The sequence below is a fragment of the Diadema antillarum genome, unplaced genomic scaffold (genome assembly GCF_040938485.1).
Source record: "Diadema antillarum isolate AM-2024a unplaced genomic scaffold, OU_Dant_1.0 seq00000493_RagTag, whole genome shotgun sequence".
Taxonomy (NCBI): Eukaryota; Metazoa; Echinodermata; class Echinoidea; order Diadematoida; family Diadematidae; genus Diadema; species Diadema antillarum.
The window spans coordinates 106575-124321 of NW_027271454.1; the positions used below are offsets into that span (position 1 = coordinate 106575).

The 17747-nt window shown below is 40.1% G+C and overlaps 1 long non-coding RNA gene across 1 annotated transcript; it reads left to right on the plus strand.

The window, feature by feature from the left end:
* Window positions 1-5970: 5970 nt before the first annotated feature.
* LOC139733810 (uncharacterized) lies at window positions 5971-12970 on the plus strand. The gene is made up of 3 exons (XR_011711120.1): window positions 5971-6085; window positions 10364-10576; window positions 12747-12970. It is a non-coding gene; the product is annotated as an uncharacterized lncRNA (long non-coding RNA).
* The last annotated feature ends 4777 nt before the right edge of the window (window positions 12971-17747 follow it).

Here is a 17747-nt window from a genome sequence, read left to right on the forward strand (position 1 = left end):
TAAATTTTGGCGGAAGAGCGCAGCGAGCGAGTCGAAAAATTTTGTATTACAGCTTACAAAACATTAATTTCTTGTCATCTTTTTGCTTGCTAAATCTTACATTTATTCTAATCAAGATAATAATAGTGACGGCAATATAGATAACGATTTATACCAACAAACTACGGACTTGAAAAAATACCCTAATTTAGTACGAGTGAGTGAGCTGAAATTTGTATATTTCCGCGTCATCATTACATTTTGTTCTTTTATTTGATTTGGGGGGGGGGGTTGCATTTTGATGTTGTCAATGGTGCAATTCGATGTATGTTTTTGCGTGTTTTATATCGACTTGGAAAAAACGGCGTAAATCCGTGCTGAGGAGTGGGGGATGATCGGCGATAGTCACCATCACCACTATTGCAAGCCCATAACCGGACGGGTGCAGCCAGTGGCGTACCGTGGCGGGTTGGTCAAGACATGGGGGGGGGGGGCACCTCGTGGAAAAGTAATTTTGAGGGTGTGTATGCATGCTTGTGCGTGTGTATGTGTGTGTGCGCGTATGTGCGTGTGCTGTCAGTCTGGAAACTGTAATACATAACGGAATGTGATACATTGCACTGCGCAGTCATTTTTTCCTTATGGATTATGGAATGACGGTGTGAAACAGCAAATTACTGGCAGCAGCATCAGGAGAATTGCCTAACAATTAAATGCGAGAGAGAGGAGCGAGCGAGCATGAAAATTTTGACATTTTCAGTCCCCAAACTGCCGTTTGTAGCTATATTTTTTCGCTTTGGAAATTAAGGGGGCGCACCGGACGCAACTGCTTGCAATTACTGGCAGCGACATCAGGAGAATGACATAGCGATTACATGCGAGCGAGCTTGAAAATTTTGACTTTTTACAGTCCCCAAACTGCCGGTTGTAGCTATATTTTTTCGCTTTGGAAATTAAGGGGGCGCACCGGGCGCAACTGCTGGCAATTACTGGCAGCAACATCCTATAGTAGAATGGCATAACGATTAAATGCGAGCGAGCGAAGCGAGCGAGCTTGAAAATTTTGACATTTTACAATTCCAAAACTGCCGTTTGTAGCTATATTTCTTCGCTTTGGAAATGAAGGGGGGGGGGGAGAGGCACCGGGCGCAACTGCTGCTGACAACTACTGGCAGCAACATCAGGAGAATTGCATAACGATTAAATGCGAGCGAGCTTCCAAATTTTGACATTTTACAGTCCCAAAACTGCCTTTTGTAGATATATTTCTTCGCTTTGGAAATTAAGGGGGCGCACCGGACGCAACTGCTGGCAATTACTGGCAGCGACATCAGGAGAATGACATAACGATTATATGCGAGCGAGCTAAGCGAGCGAGCTTGAAAATTTTGACATTTTACAGACCCCAAACTGCCGGCTGTAGCTATATTTTTTCGCTTTGAAAATTAAGGGGGGGCGCACCGGGTGCAACTCCTGGCAATTACTGGCAGCAACATTAGGAGAATGACATATGCGAGCGAGCGCAGCGAGTGAGCTTGAAAATTTTGACATTTTACAGTAAAAAAAACTGCCGTTTGTGTAGCTGTATTTTTCACTTTGGAAATTAAGGGGGGGCGCACCGGGCGCAACTGCTGGCAATTACTGGTACCAACATCAGGAGAATGGCATAGCGATTACGTGCGAGTGAGCTTGAAAATTTTGACATTTTCCAGTCTCAAAACTGCCGTTTGTAGCTATACTTTGGAATGAGGGGGGCGCACCGGGCGCAACTGCTGGCAATTACTGGCAGCAACATCAGGAGAATTGCATAGCGATTGAATGCGATCGAGCGGAGCGAGCGAGCTTGAAAATTTTGACATTTTGCAGTCCAAAAATGCCTTTTGTAGCTATACTTTTTCGCTTTGGAAATTAAGAGGGAGGGGGGCGGATCCGCCACTGGTAGTCAAGGGTGTCGGTTTATGTTCATGATTTGGGGAGGTATGACCAGCGAGGGGGCGTCGAAGTGACCAAATGGGGGAAGGATATCCAAAATCTGCACTTTAGAACATCCTCTAATATTATTGTTTGTGTTTGTGTGTGTGTGTGTGTTTTATACACATGAAAAAGTTAGGAAATAGCCCAGGTCAAGTCTTATTATTGGCAATGCATGGCATTTTGATATAGACTAGTATGTAAAGCAACACTGCAAAATCATTAATGATCTAGCTTTGATGTAACGAAGCGTAAGGTACAAAGGTGTACATTCTACATCACATTGCGCAACATTGCAGAGACTCGTTTTGCCGTTCGGATGTTCTGAGTACACTGCGCACATCCTGCTCATATTCAGAATGCCCACCAGGAATCACGCTGAATCGCAATATTTTGTCGTCTCCGGACTTTTTGAACAATGTTTCACGCTATACCTCTTTCATTATGGTTAAAAGAAATCTTAGAAAAATATCTTATTTCTTGATCCCCCTTTTATGTCGATTTCAAAAGCAGTTTACTAACTCTTGAATTACCATTTTGGTAAGTTTTTTATTTTTTTTTACCAGCGGATGGGGGGGGGGGGGGCTTGGCGCCCCCCCATCCCACACACACACACACTTAACAGGTATTGAATGTACCACTCTTTTGCATGAAATATAAAGTATGAGGGAAGTGGCAGCAAAAATATGAAGACTTTTTGTTTTTGTTTTTGTTTTTGTTTGTTTGGGTTTTTGGTTTTTGGTTTTTCTTTTGCTTGTCAGCCGACTTTTGGCGGAAAATCAGACCTTGAAAGAACGAAGAATTTTTGTTGTTGTTTCTCTTATCTTTTGATTTTCTTTCTTCTTGACTGACAGGTGATTTTGACCCCCCCCCCCCCCCCTTTAAAAACGCAGCATAGCCCTGAATAATGCCCAAATATATTCAATAAAATGGTAACATGGATCTCCATTTCTTTGTATGTAATTACGTACGGGTAATATCTTCCTGTAGGTATTGTATTTTTCTATTTTCTTGATTTAAGTCAATAAAGCAATCATCCCAGGGGCATCATTCTGTTTTAATGATGGTGTGGGGGGACTTGGAGTTGGAATATCTGTGCGAGGGAGCGGAGCGACCGAGTGGGGGAGGGTGTGGGAGGGGGGATACCCCCGTCTCAGACGAGGAAGATTTTGCATTTTCAGACCTGAAATTAAGCGACCTGGTGCACACTTTTGGTGAAATTTTGGATTTACATGTTTACATGTAGGCTTATACTATTTGTGACCGTGCACCTCAAAACGAACATAAAGTCGCACACGCTGAAATTGCGTGAGGACTGAAAATAAGTGAAATGGGTCAACCTAGCCGAACTTGACTTTTTCATATTTTCTGAAAGAGCAGATCTTCTTTTACATTATGCTAAAATTTGGTATCATAAAACGGGCAGGAAAGTGTGTTTTTTTAGCAGTTTATCTCGAACATTTTTGGTAGAATAGTGTGATTAGGTGTGTCTTTAGAATCCCTTTTTCATTTCTGAAAACCTTGTCCACACTCTTCACTTTCAACTCTAATAACTTTTGAAAGGAAAGTGCTACTGCTTTGGAAGTTGGCGTTAATTATGGACAGAATGTGTTAATAAGGCATGCTGGATTTCAGTTTAATCTGATAATCCCTTCATTGTTGTTACTCTGGTGGTTTACTTCCTGTTTTTTGTCCCATTCATCGCGCAGCCAGCGAGGTTTGGTAAAGATTAAGCGCTTGAATAGACACTGTACTTCAGAGCCTCTTTTCTCTGTTCACACTTTTCCTGAGTTTGTGCTTTCTTTCCAATATTTAGATAGGTTAGGAGAGTCCATTTGATTTGAGTTATACATCTTTTTAAAGCTTAAAGTCTGCTCTTTCAGAATATGGCTTTAACTAAAAATTCATGTCTGACGACTTTTTGTTAGTTTTGAGGTGCAGGGTCACATTTGACGTTGTCAACGTCTGGGGCATACCTTATGTCGATATTACTGTCTTTGCGAGCGAGCGAAGCGAGCGAGCGCTTGAGAAAATTATGTGTACATTATCCTACAAGACTGTTCAGCTCTGTTACCTGTCTCGAGGCGGGCGTACGAACGTCATGCAATATGCCAAAATTGATACTATCTATCATATTTCTGCTTCCTCCATTTTTACCCTCAAATTTCAGGGGGGGGGGGGATGATTGTACAGGCCATCCCCCCTCCTCCATTTCAGGGGGGGATATATCCCCCCATCCCCCCGGGATTTACTACCATGATTGGAACAGTCCCACTTGTTTAAGGTAGCAGGGCGAGCAGGGAGAAAGCGTGGGTGAGTGCTAACACCACCCTTCCAGTTTTCTATCAAAAAACGCAAGAAAATTTACTCATTTCGGGAATCATTGGGGATCATAATCATATGTTTGCCCCTTCCCTCTTCCCCCGTCCGCGCTCCCCGTGCCTCTTTGCCCCCCCCCCCCCCCTCCCCGAGATAGATTCGACGTCCCTGATCATCCCTGGATATGCCCATTATAGATGTATCAGAGTCATCATCGTTTCAGGAATGATTCAGGAAAATGGAGGGGGTTCAATTATGGCTGTATGGTTTGTGTTATTGTTTGTTTGTTTTCGTACATAATTTGCAGATGGTCCCGAGTTGCTCGCGTCATAGCATGTTTACATGTAAGCCTATGCTATTTGACGTTGTCAACGTCTGGGCCATACCTTATGGCCCAGACGTTTTTTCTTTTTCTCTTTCTTCCTTCTTTCTTTTTCTCTTTCTTCCTTCTTTCTATAAAACAACAACAACATACCTTATGTCGATGTTACTTTCTTCGCGAGCGAGCAAAGCGAGCGAGCGCTCGAGAAAATTATGTATACATTATCCTACAAGATAGAATACTGTTCAGCTCTGTTACCTGAAGGCGGGCGTAATACGTCATGCAATATGCCAAAATTGATACAATCACATTACTGCTTCGTCCATTTTTTTCTCAAATTTCAGGGGGGACGATTGTACAGGCCATCCCCCTCCACCATTTCGGGGGGGGGGGGATATATCCCCCCCCCCCGGATATACGCCCATGACACACTCACACACACACACACACACACACACACGTTATAAAGAGGTGGGCCTACTCAAAAATATATACAAAATAATGAATATAGAGAAATACTCATTTTCACTCATTTTGGAGTGACCTCAGGGATCACTCGAAGATTTTGATTTTCACTCACAATTCACTCCAATTCTATTTTGAATTCACTCTTATTTGTATTCACTCCTTCAAGGTTGTAAAATTTTCACTCGATTCTTTTTAGAGAGTATATAGGACAGTATACCAAGGCCCACATCAGGGCAATTCCTCTGGCCCAACCTCCCCACATTTCTCTGTTCTTTTACACCGGCATAAAAAGAACTCTTAAGCATCAAGGCAGTCTTCACTGTTCCGATGACCTATCAAACTCTTTCATCCCTTGTATTGGGATTTTTTTTTCAGCAAGACGTAGAATTAGAGCACTTGAGTTGATTCCTTGGGTAACACCGTTCCTACATGTAATTGTTGTTTCGTTGTTTGTTTGTTTTTTCGCGTCGTGGAGAGGTGGGGGTGATGGAGTGGAGGACCCTGAAGTTTCTCCGCGTAAGGTTCACGAGGTTTGATGTTGATGGCACGTTCATTCAGTTCCCCCCCCCCCCCACACACGTATTTACAATTTTTGTATCTTCATTCTTCAACTTTTTCTCACAGAATTAGAATCCCTCAGTGTTACCTTAACAACAATGTTGAACGTATTGCAGAGCTGGTGTTGCAAACGATATTCCTTTCTAAGTTTCTGGGATATCAATTCCATTGTTTTACGCAACGATAACTACTCGGTTCATATCTACAAGAAACATTCCTTCCCCAAATTCTTATTTTCTGCAGAGGTCCTGAAATGCAGCTTGCCACATGTCGCATCATCTGGACGCTATAGAGTTTCACTCAATGAGACCAGCGCATTTCAGACCCCTTCAGCTGACGGGTACAGGCACAATGTTACCGTTAAGGTCCGCGTCGAGTGTGGCGTAGGATACCGCAGTCAACCCAGGGAGTCTACGGTGTCATCAACTTGTCGAGACGGTGATTGGTCGGAACAATGGCCAACATGTGGTAAGACAGACCCTATAGCTCTTCATAATCTTTGAAATTGATCCATGTAAAACCATTAAATCAAATAAATCCTATCGTAGTTTCTAGGGATGGCTTCGGATAGGATGAGACTTCAGCTTTCTAGCGTAACGTGAAGATTATTTTTGAGATGATGAGAAACATATCTTATAAATACACGAGAAACGGTTGTAAATCACAAGCCAATAAAAAAACCCCTGTATTACAATCAAGTCCGGGAGAGATAAAACACACACACACACACACACACACACACACACACACACACACACACACTGACACACACTTTCACCTCAACACCAGTACACCAGCACCCACCCAGACGCACACACACACGCACACACGGCAAAAACGTACAGGAATCTGTTTAAATCGGAAACATCGTAGCAGCAGCCTTTGTAGATCGGGGTTAAAGTGGGCATCTTTTGGATCGGGAACAAATTTTGAACAAAATTTCTTCCGATCTTGCCAACCAAAATTGCCCCATTTTAACCCTATAAAGCCCAAGCTATTTTGACCCCTTCCAGGCCCGGGGGGGGGGGGGGGGGGGAGGGCACATTGTGCCCCCCCTGTATAACTTCTTTATTATGATGTATGACCGTCATATTTGGCACATAGGTAGAGCAACTCATACTCTACATGACCCGACATTTGAAATTTCTCAAGGTCATCCACTGAGGGCGCTATTTACCAAAATATAAAGAAATAAATAGGGAGTATGCTAAAATCATGTTTTTTCTTTTTATTTCTTTATCCCCAGTATATATGTTTCTATTTTATATCAATCATTTTCACATGTACCATATAGGAAAAGCAAGTCAACCTTCACTATTTGTAATGGTTGACATTTCTCAAGGTCAACATGTGGGGGCGCTATTCATTACAATATAAAGAAATATATGAAACCTATGATGTATTGCTTGGAATGGGTACATATATTAGGATCACATTTCATATTTCCAAAATATTAAAATTTTGCGTTTGCAGATTGATAATGTGATAAACAAATGATATTACAGGCAAAGCTTGTGTGAAAATAACCCAAAATAAAAGGGTATAGTCTTTGAAAAATGCTGTATTTTCGATTATTTCTATTATATCTATTGTTTGATGCCTATGTCGTATAAAAATAAAGGAAATAATAAGAAGAGCATTTTCTGGTAATTCACAACCATTATTACTTCACATTTTGGTCCTTCAGCAAATTACAGCCAAGAAAACCCCCATTTCATCCATTATTATACTGTTAACTGAAATTGGAACAGAAAATCAAGCAAAATCTGACGAACATGGTTGTCAGTTTACGGTTGCCATGGCAACCAGCAATATTGGACATAGCTAAATTATATATTAAAATGTTTGCAATAAGATTCTAGGAAAAGTCACCAAAATTGGTTGAAATCGAGGAAAGGGTGTGGGAGTGGCAAACGAAAATATGGTAGGGGGGCACAATGTGCCCCCCCCCCCCTTGGGCTTTATAGGGTTAAGTCGTGAAGCAAGATCATGGTGGAGGGGACATCATGGTGACTGTGAAAACACCGGGGGATGAGCGTAATAAATTCGCTCTGAGCTTAGTAACATTGGTAAAAGATCAGGAAGTACAACTAGACACCGATGTGGTCCGGCTACTGCTCTGCTCTTCTCTGATCAGAGCACAACCTTCCGCTCTATAACGCTGCTTTCAATACGTTCTCATCTTTCATTTAAAAAAAAGAAATAGATATAAGGCTCTTTTTCCATTACGCTCTCAGTACGCTGCGTTCCCGCTTTAATTACAATTTTTCTGCTTTAGCTCCGCTGTTCCTACGTTTTCCCAGATTTATTTACGCACGTCTTCCACTCTCGCCGCTTTCAAAGGGACGCAGCTGAAACGCTGGAAAATTTGCAGTCAAAATGTCTGCCAGAAGAAAATCAGAGAGATCGAGAGGGAAAACTGTTAAGGAGGAGGAGGACGTTGTCGCTGCACCTGTCGAGGCAGAATATGAAGGAGAAGGAGCGCAAATTTTCCACAAAGAAGGAGAGATGAAGTCAAATGAGAAAAGAAAGCAGAAAAGCAGCTACCCACAGGGTGAAGAAAGAGAAACTGCACATGGTGCTAACAAAAGATGAAGAAGAGGACATGATATACTTTTGAAGAATATGAAATAATGTACAACAGGAAGAAGACGACTATAAAAGCAAGGAATTCAGCACAGGTTTGATTAATGATAAACTGCTGCTGAAGAACCGTGAGTTTCGGAGGCTCTCCGAGGTCCGAGGTCTCACTGGTATTGCATGCTAGTTGACAGACTGATGATCGGCAGTCAAATCGGGGTATTTCGGGGCTCTGGCACTTTTCAGCTCTCTGGACGGGGGAACAGCATGATAAGATCGTATAGATCGTTCAGAGCGTAGAAAAAGCGTGCATAGATTAGATAACATCGGCAACATTGCATTAACAGTGTAGTTGCATCGTTCTAAAGCGTAAATATTTGTATTAAAGGGACCGTGTAGTTTTGGTGGAGACCTAATTTCAGGTTTCTAACATTCTTTTTTAAATAATTATAATGAGAAACCTCTTATGAAATATGAAAAAGCATGTAATTCTATGACGAATTCAACGCTTATTTGATGAAAATTGGTTTTGAAATGGCTGAGATATCCAAAAAGGAGCGATTCCTATAAGATGTTGGACCCACACTTTATTACGATCGCTTTGTTTTACTTTGTTTTTGATGTTTCAGTCATTCCATACCCGATTTTCATCAAATAAACTTTGAATTCCTCTTAAAATGATATGTTCTGTACTACATCATAAGTGTTTTCTTGGTATCTCGCAAAAAGTTGAAAGCCCAATCCTCTTCTCCACCAATACTGTACCATCCATTTAAACTTGGAACCTAACACGCGGAACCACTGTCTGACAGTCACTGACCATTACCACGTGAGTGTGGCAGAGAAAAAAAAATCAGCAATACACTAAAGTACTACGTACAGCTCGGACAAAATCTGCCTCAGTATTATATCTGTCGTTATTAATGGCGGCCGATATTGTTCTGCCCCAGAACGATAAGTTTCTGTCGATTTTTTTTTAAAGCAAAATCCGCCTCGGAACGCTATGTACCGCTACACCAGAGAACGCCCCATGGGTAGAAGCGCACGACGTAGCTTCTATACGCATTGGTTAAGACGGGGCTGCAGAGAACGAGGCCCACGAGCTCGACATCAAGTAAGATGTTGACGAGCTGTAATGTCCACGAGCAACAGACACTATGCAAATATAGGGTCCATGAATTCGACACTATACAAATACGAGCTTGACATGACATCACGAGGTTTAACATAAGTTGTGTCTCGTGAACCTTTTTTTTTTGCCTATATGAGCTCGTTGGCCTTACTTGCCACAAATAGTGTCTAGATCATGAACCTGTTTTACCTAGTGTCTAGCTATAGTGGGAATGTTGTAAGCCTGCTTGGTGTGTAGTTCGTGGGCGTTATGACTGGTGGGTATATGACTCATGGACTTTTTTTCAATGTCTAGCTCGTGGACTGTATGACTCGTGGTCGTCTAGCTCGTGGACCATATGACTCGTGGGTATCAAGCTCGTGGGATTATTCCCTCTAAACCAAGACATATTATCAATACAATATTATACAAATGATGCACAGGATAGAGTGCGTTAGTGGAGATGTAGCGCACTCGAGGGTATTTACAATTGTGAAACATGCATGAGGCGAAGCCGAGTGCATGTTGCACTACATTGTAAATACCCGAGAGTGAGCTCCATCTCCACTAACGCCACGAAATAATCCTGTGCATCATTTGTTTTATAAAATGGGTCGAAAACTAACAGCATTTTTCACGTACCTTTGTGGGTCAATACCAGTCAGCTACGTGTAGCACTCGCTTAAGAGTCAAGATGTCCGAAGATGTTCGTCCCAAACATTTACGCACGTCGCACTCGGAAATCCCGCACATATAAGTGCTGTACGTATAAGAGTATACGTACGCCACACATGTTATGCACACAAGAAAGGCCGGCCGGCAGCCCGAATTAGAAGTTGTTTACAGGATTGACAGCGCGTATAGTAGCGCGCGACGCACTTGTAACAACTGATTGAGTGCGCACTGCTAGTGTAAACATTGTGACGTCAGGCCGTGCATGTTAGTGAGAAATTAATGCACGCACACGTGACTCATTTCAGCGTTTCCAATTGGCTACATTCTTGAACCCATTTTATAATACAATCTATTGATTATAATCGTTTTCTGTCTTTCAGTTGAGCTTGCACGATGTTCGCGACAAAATGAACTAACAAGTGGCATTGCTGTGCAGTCACGAAACGCCATTGCTTCTTCTCGGTCTGGTATCTGGGAGGATTATCGGCACGGCAGCGAGATCGAAGTCACCTGCTCATTGGGCTATACGCCCAAAGACCGGGTCACGATGGTCTGTAACGATGGGCAGTGGTCTGAATCCTGGCCAAGATGTGGTGAGTCAGTTTGACCCTTTCTATGTCAGGGACTTTGGACAACTCTTTGGGGTTTTAACATCAAGTCACTGGATATAGATGGTATCTGATGTCATGCGTATGGGTTGTATTAATATTTGGTGAATTTTAATATGGTATTCCCAATTTACTTCTCTATAAAGCAGCTGATTGCAAATATATCTCAGTGTAACGTTCATAAGTTAATTGTATGTTCCAAATATGCATAGGCCCTATCTTACTTTGATTCATATTATAAATCAAAAGTGTAAGTCCAGTAGTTGTTGATATTGAATTATATTAATGTTCGCTTTATCATCGAGTACCCATAAATCTCGTAGTATACTAAATTTAGGTGAGGATCGAAGATTGTTTTGGGTTAAGTCTCTCTATTAGTGATAAATGCGCGGTACATTTCAAGGCTTAAACCCTGAACCTTATTATTGAAAACACATAGCGAAATTCACTAGACCACTAGAGCCCACACCTCCACTCCAGACTAATTTGGACGTACATGTATTCAGTAACAGGAAGCTAAAAGAAAAACGATATAGAGAGGAGCATCCGGGAAGTACTTCAGACAGAAAGGTGTCACTTCATGACACTGTATGACGTGTTGCAGGAAGTGATCGAATATAGCAGAGTATCTAAATTCATTCCGACACTAATGAGCTGAAGTTCCAACTATAGCTCATTACTGTCTTAACTGCAATTCCATTACCTGCAAGAGGACAGCACTTCGTATTCTTTACGCGACTCGCTGATGAGTATATACTATACTCATGTCTTATGGTCTGGTATGAGTCCACTGTAAACGGTCACCTAATGGATCCTCCACATAAGATCATTCATGTCTACAGGGACTGAACAAAAAAATCATAAGAAGTGAGTTAATTTTGATTTCTGGCCTTAGAATAAAACGATATATAGCACGAGGAAATGTTTCCGATATCCCTATAGAGAAAAGGTTATCCAAGGAATCGTGTTTCGGTTAGAGTGGATCTCGGGCAGACAAATTCACTTCAGTCTCTTCCCACTTACAACTGAAGGTATTTATAACCATCTAAAATTCCCTTAAAAGGATTGTATAGTATTGATGGAGATGAGGATTGGAAAGTTAAGTTTTGTGAGATACCAAGAAACTTCTTATGAAAAGCATACTATTCTTAGAGGAATTCAAAGTTTATTCGACGAAAATCTTTTTTTTTTTTAATGACTGAGATATCCAGAAATAAAGTACAACAGCAGAAACTCAAGAATCTTTTTGCGTGTGTGTACGTAATCGTTTGTTTTACTTTGGTTTTACTTTGGTTTTACTTTGTATTTTACTTTGCATTTTACTTTGTTTTTTTCTGTTGTTCTTGTCTTTGTTTTTTACCTTTCCATGGTAAAACAGAGCGATCGTATAGTAATAGATGCGTCCACCTTTAATTAGGATTGCTCTGTTTTTTTCTCAGCCATTGCAAAACATATTTTCATCAAATAAACGTTGAATTCCTTGGGAATTACATGCTCTTTCACATTTTATACGAGTTTTCTCATTATCTAACAAAAAAATATAAAGAAACCCAAAGTTAGGTCTCAACCACAACTATAAAATCCTCTTTACACATTTTCATCACCAATGCTTCTGATGTGCTCACAAAACTATAGGATGAATTCTAAAACTTACTGCGTTTGAGAATTTACAGCTCTTTCATAGTGACAGGAATGGTCCAAAAACATAAACCAAATTACAAACAATAATTTATCATGGAGAATGTCATCTAGAATAACCTCGACAAGTAGAGAACCAAATTCTGAACTACACATTAATTTTCGAAAGAAATATCTACAGAGCATAATTGCTGTCATTCAAATACACACACACACACACACACACACTCTCTCTCTCTCTCTCTCTCTCTCCACCTTCTTCATCATTTGCATTTATTTTTCTAATTTCTAGTAAAAGATTGGATTTTCTCAATCTTCCACCTTTGTTCTTTCCCACTCGGTTCTTAAGCACTTAAAACGAAAATGTTTGGCAAACAAACAAGCAAGCAAGCAACAAGAAAAAAAAAGAAATCAATTCCAAATATTCATGTTTGATGTTATGGAAGGATCCTTTCATGTTCATTTCAGTAATTTCTTGTTATTTGTAGTACACCTTTTGTTTCTGTATGTTTTGCAGAGAGTTTGAAATGCATGCCTCCCACAACACCCACTGGAAACTACAGGGCTTCATTCTCGACATATCCATACCAACGTGCACCTTCGGATCAAGGGTACACACATAGCGAAGACTTCTGGGTGACCATCGAGTGCAACGCAGGTTATCACTCTCGATCCACCCAAAGTCAGTACACGTGGGTGTCATGTCAAGACGGTAATTGGTCGCGACCGTGGCCGACGTGCGGTAAGACTATAGAGAGATGCTTAACTGTGTTTTACCGAATGCCAGACTTAATAAAATGTTTCCGAGATATGGAAATGTGCTCGCACTTGTCTTCAAGTAGCAGAGAGGGTTGTAATTGTATGAATGACCATAATGGGCACATTAACTATAGTCGGTTATTAACCTGTCTTTAATAATCAGGCATTCCGTCGTGCCCTTACACACGATGTTTCATGATTTTGTCTTGTGACTTCAGGTTTATGCAAGAGTTGAGTGGAAAAGGACCAGCGTGCAATACTTTTTTTTTTCAATTTACTCAAGAGAAGCAGTGTGTTGCCAAGCGCGGGAAGTGACAGAGATCACGTGAGGTTTTCGTGTAGAGTGTTCACAGAAAATGGAAAATTTCTAAGAAATTCAAAGCAATAGTCGTAAAAGAGTGTGTGTACGTTTTTTTTTTAAATGCTGCCTCTCAATGATCCCCTTACAAAGAGTCAAGAAAGAAATAATTACTCAGTTTTCTTTTGTTGTTATAGTAGTTGTATTTTCTTAATTGAAATGATTAGGAATCCATTTCCTTGAACATCACTCATAATAACACGGCTAGTGGAGGCAGCAATTGCAGAAGAATTGGCCAAATTGCAGGATGAACTGATAACTTCATTCGCAGAGAACGGGATGATATTCTCCCCCATCACTTAGTTGCATTTTTTTGGTCTTATGTCGCAACATTAGATCGGTCTTCACAGAGAATTAACGTAAGTAACGTTCAGTGGCGTATCTAGGGGAAACGTTGCCCTGGGCAATAACGAAAATTGCGCCACTAATTTCTGAAAAAGTGTTCAACCCAAAACCCATTTCCAAGTAGGAACTTTAAAAAAAGTCCTCATGATATGCTGTATCAAGGACTTAAAAGGGGTCTTTTGAGGGTGATTTAAATGTAATACATTTTGATAAATTTTGGCGAGCGAGCGCAGCGAGCGTGCCGATAATTTTTGTCTTTCAGGTTACAAAACATGGAGTTCTTGATATTTTTTTGCTGAATAAATCTTACAATTTTAATCAAGATATAATGATGGCCTTATAGATAACGATTTGTACCAACAAACTATAGGATTTGAAAAAAAAAAATACTCTGACATGTCTGAATTAGTACATGCGAGTGAGCCGAAATTTGTATATTTCCGCGTCATCATCACGTTTTGTTCTTATCTTTGTTCTTTAATTTTTGGCGAGCGAGCCGGAAATGTTTGTATTTTAGCTTACAAAACATGGAATTCTTGTCATTTTGGGGTTATCAAATCTCACAGTTCAAATGAAGATAGAGTGACGGCCTTATAGATAACGATTTATGCCAACAAACTGGGGACTTGAAAAAAAAAAACTCTAATTAGAACGGGCAGCGAGATCGAAGTCACGTGTTCATTGGGCTATACTCCCAAAGAACAGGTCACCCGAGTGACCCGAAATTTGTACATTTCAGCGTCATCATCACGTTTTGTTTTTATCTCCTTTTGTTGATAAATTTTGGCGAGCGCAACGAGCGAGCCGAAAATTTTTGTAATTCAGCTAACAAAACATGGAATTCTTGTCATGTTTTGGTTATTAAATCTTACAATTCTAATCGAGATATAGTGACGGCCTTATAGATAACGACTTATACCAACAAACTGAGGACTTAAAAAATACTCTGAATTAGTACGTGCGAGTGAGCCGAAATTTGTATATTTCCGCGTCATCATCATGTTTTGTTCTTATCTTTGTTCTTTTCTTTTTTTAGATAAATTTTGGCGAGCGAGCCGGAAATGTTTGTATTTTAGCTGACAAATTCTTGTCATTTGGGGGTTATTAAATCTTACAGTTCGAATGAAGATAGAGTGACGGCCGTATAGATAACGACTTTTACCAACAAACTGAGGACTTGAAAAAATACTCTGAATTAGTACGTGCGAGTGAGCCGAAATTTGTATATTTCCGCGTCATCATCATGTTTTGTTCTTATCTTTGTTCATTTTTTTAAATAAATTTTGGCGTGCGAGTCGGAAATGTTTGTATTTTAGCTTACAAAACATGGAATGCTTGTCAGTTTTGGGTTATTAAATCTTACAGTTTGAATCAAGATAGAGTGACGGCCTTTAAAGATAACGATTTATACCAACAAACTGGGGACTTGAAAAAAAAAATACTCTAAATTAGTACTGGCGAGTGAGCCGAAATTTGTATATTTCAGCGTCATCATCACGTTTTGTTTTTATCTCTTTTTTTTTTGGGGGGGGGGGTAATTTTGGCGAGCGAGCCGAAAATTTTTGTATTTCAGCTAACAAAACATGGAATTCTTGTCTTGTTTTGATTATTAAATCTTACAATTCTAATCGAGATATCGTGACGGCCTTATAGATAACGACTTATACCAACAAATGAGGACTTGAAAAAAAATACTCTTAATTAGTACGAGCGAGTGAGCCGAAATTTTTATATTTCCGCGATATCATTACGTTTTGTTGTTATCTTGTTTGATTTGTTTTTTGGGCCCCCCCCCCCCATGTTCGAAACCGTTTGCGCCCTCTTTTGATCCAATCGGCGATCGCCTCAGAACGAAAGAAATTGCAGCCGCTGCTCCATATAATATCATGCCTGCTACATATAAAATGACATGTGTGAACACAAGAGACAGTATCATTTTGTCCGCGTCATCATCACGTTTTGTTGTTATCTTCTTTTTATATATTTTTTTTTCGCGAGCGAGCGCAGCGAACGAGCCGAAAATTGTTGTATTTCAGCTTACAATACATGGAATTCTTGTGTGAACACAATAAACATTGTCATTTTTTTCCGCGTCATCATCATGTTCGTTTTTGGCGCCCCAAGGAGTGGCGCCCGGGGCACGTGCCCCCTTGCCCCCCCCCCCCCTCCCCCACCCCCCCCCCCCCCCCCAGATACGCTACTGGTAACGTTATATAACTAACGTCGTGGTGGGCCAAAGCCTTCTAACACAACCATTACTCAGCCAATATGCACAGACATATCAAAATCACATGCCAGTCGCTCAGTCAAAAAGAAAAGTACAAAATTAATTCATCCTAAGTTCATTCAATCATTATAATCAATCCAATCAATCAATCAATCTATCCGTCAATCAATCAATCATTCTTTCATTTATTCATTCATTTTTTCAATCAATCAATCAATCAGTCAGTCAGTCACATATTGTAGGCTATGCATGTTTAAGGTGGCAGATCGACATAGGGAATATCACGGGGGGAGTATGCCACTTTAAACATGAATGCAATTGTGATTGATTGATTGATTGATTGACTGATTGATTGATTGATTGATTGATTGATTGATTGATTGATTGATTGATTGATTGACTGATTGATTGATTGATTGATTAATTGATTGAATGAATGTGGTTTTTGATATGTCTGTGCATGATTTGTGATAACTGTGCTTAAAAGATCTTGATGTTGTCAATCAACCTTCCATAACACAATGGAATCATTTAAAACGTGACAGAAAATCGCCAGAAAATTCCTAAACAATCATGACATAATCAAAACTGTGAACAAAAAAAGCAATTTGTTTGAATGAGAACACTTATTTGTACTGCTGGCTGAATTTTCCATTTTCTTTCAGTTTGGCGCAAGTCATTTTCCACACTCTGGACAAAGAGCGTCAGTGTTCAGCCAAGCGTGAACAAAAATTTGTTTTGTTGATTGCACTTTATAGATGAGACTTTTGGGCATCCATAAATATGAAAAAAAAAATCTTCCAAATATTTTGAAATGTAATTCAGACAATTTTTTTTTTGATACGCCCTGTATAGTAAGGAAAGGTACACATTCTCACGACTTGTTACTAACATAATACGTTGATGGTAATTTTGTTCTCCCTGCTGTCTGAAAGAGGCGGGTACTAATCAATTATATTAAAACATTACGTTTTCCACTTTTATAGCCCCCCCCCCCCCCAAAAAAAAAAAAAAAAAAAAAAGAATTTTCATCATTTTCTCGTGCACGATGTTGTAATGAAAAATTGTAAGGTGATGACATCAACAGCTCACCAATTACATATCGGTAGTCATAGCTACATTCAAAAGGCAACATATATCTGATTGAACTTGTCCCTAAAAGGGGATGGCTAGTAACTGATCAGTGGGAATCAGTGGGAATGCTGGGGGATGATTGTTCCAATTCTTTTGGGATTCGTTTAAGAGTACATTGTATATCTATTGTTGTGTGAAAATTATTTACTTCAGAACGGTCTCATATTCAAGTAATGTGCAGTATAATGCCCCGTCACTGTACAGGCATGCTAGCCTGGAAACATTAAACTACACATTACTTGAATATGAGACCATTCTGAAGCAAAAAAAAAAATACACAATAATAGATATAATTATAATGTACTCTTAAATGAATCCCACAAGAATTGGAACAATCATCCCCCGGCATTCCCACTGATTTCCCACTGATCAGTTACTAGCCTTCCCCTTTAAGCTAGATTTATCTCTATCCTACGAGATTTCCGTTATCCTTTTAGCTGAGGCAGAGTGTCAGAATATCAAGGGTATAAGGATGAAGAGAGCTCCGATAGAACCCCTGGTAGCAGAGATCATCACAGGTCCCAACCATCAAAACCACTATTAAGGTGTTCAGAAACACACATCTTCGAACAGTATTGTAGATACAAAAATGATCATAATTTCTAGTTCATACTAATGCTATCTTTCTTTCTCTCTTTCAGTTGAGCGGGCACGATGTTCGCGACAAAGTGGCTTCACTGTGCTGCCACTGAATG